This window comes from Ipomoea triloba, chromosome 16, assembly GCF_003576645.1.
Source record: "Ipomoea triloba cultivar NCNSP0323 chromosome 16, ASM357664v1".
Classification (NCBI taxonomy): domain Eukaryota; kingdom Viridiplantae; phylum Streptophyta; class Magnoliopsida; order Solanales; family Convolvulaceae; genus Ipomoea; species Ipomoea triloba.
In genome coordinates, this window is record NC_044931.1 from 13858534 (window position 1) to 13860446 (window position 1913).

Here is a 1913-nt window from a genome sequence, read left to right on the forward strand (position 1 = left end):
TCTATAGCTTGAAATAAACCGAGCCACAACGAGAAGTACAAAAAGAAAGGCCAAACTTAGTGAGATCCTAGTAGACCGAGAGGAGAATGGTAGTTCCAAAACCCCCCGAGAATAAACACCTTTGCGATGCAATTTTTCATACACCATAAACACACTATGATGAATCATGGCTTACTAGAAATTCATTTCCTAGCTTTTCCTTATTGATTTCAACAATTTTCTTCATATCCCCTTTACTACAACATTCGTTCATTCAATATTTTTTGATTCTTTGTGACAATGGCGTGCCTGAGGAAAACTCTACATATTCCGTAGATTAAAGACTTGTCAATACTTCTAATTTGACCTCCCTAAAGACCGACACAAATCGAGGGTAACCCCAACAATCTTTGATTTTAACAACCACAAAACTGCGGAAAATCAAATGGCGTCGTTGCTAGGGAGGGCAAACTGTTGTTATTGACTTGTTTTATATATTTGAAATATTTGCATTGTTTTTACTCCATTTCTGTTGTTGTTTTTACTTTGTTTGTACTAACCTCAAGGGTGAATGCAAACGACGGCTAGAGGCAACCAAGGTCTACACCCTCTATAGCTTGAAATAAACCGAGCCACAACGAGAAGGACAAAAAGAAAGGCCAAACCTAGTGAGATCCTAGTAGACCGAGAGGAGAATGGTAGTTCCTAAACCAGCCGAGAATAAACACCTTTGCAATGCAATTTTTCATAAACCATAAACACACTATGATGAATCATGGCTTACTAGAAATTCATTTCCTAGCTTTTCCTTATTGATTTCAACAATTTTCTTCGTATCTCCTTTACTACAACATTCGTTCATTCAATATTTTTTGATTCTTTGTGACAATGGCGTGCTTGAGGAAAATGCTACATATTCCGTAGATTTTAGAGTTGTCAATACTTCTAATATGACCTCCCTGAAGACCGACACAACTCGAGTGTAACCCCAACAATCTTTGATTTTAACAACCACAAAACTGCGGAAAATCAAATGGCGTCGTTGCTAGGGAGGGCAAACGGTTGTTATTGACTTGTTTTATATATTTGAAATATTTGCATTGTTTTTACTTCATTTCAGTTGTTGTTTTTACTTTGTTTGTACTAACCTCCCTAAAACAACTACTATTTGTTCTGGTAGTAAACTTTCTTTCTTTCAACATTTTTGAAGGGTGAATGCAAACGACGGCTAGAGGCAACCAAGGCCTACACCCTCTATAGCTTGAAATAAACCGAGCCACAACGAGAAGGACAAAAAGAAAGGCCAAACCTAGTGAGATCCTAGTAGACCGAGAGGAGAATGGTAGTTCCTAAACCCCCAATGCAATTTTTCATAAACCAAAAACACACTATGATGAATCATAGCTTACTAGAAATTCATTTCCAAGCTTTTCCTTATTGATTTCAACAATTTTCTTCGTATCTCCTTTACTACAACATTCGTTCATTCAATATTTTTTGATTCTTTGTGACAATGGCGTGCCTGAGGAAAATGCTACATATTCCGTAGATTAAAGACTTGTCAATACTTCTAATTTGACCTCAAAACTTGTCAATACTTCTAATTTGACCTCCAAACAATCTTTAGTTTTAACAACCACAAAACTGCGGAAAATCAAATGGCGTCGTTGCTAGGGAGGGCAAACGGATGTTATTGACTTGTTTTATATATTTGAAATATTTGCATTGTTTTTACTTCATTTCAGTTGCTGTTTTTACTTTGTTTGTACTAACCTCCCTAAAACAACTACTATTTGTTCGGGTAGTAAACTTTCTTTTTTTCAACATTTTTGAAGGGTGAATGCAAACGACGGCTAGAGGCAACCAAGGCCTACACCCTCTATAGCTTGAAATAAACCGAGCCACAACGAGAAGTACAAAAAGAAAGGCCAAAC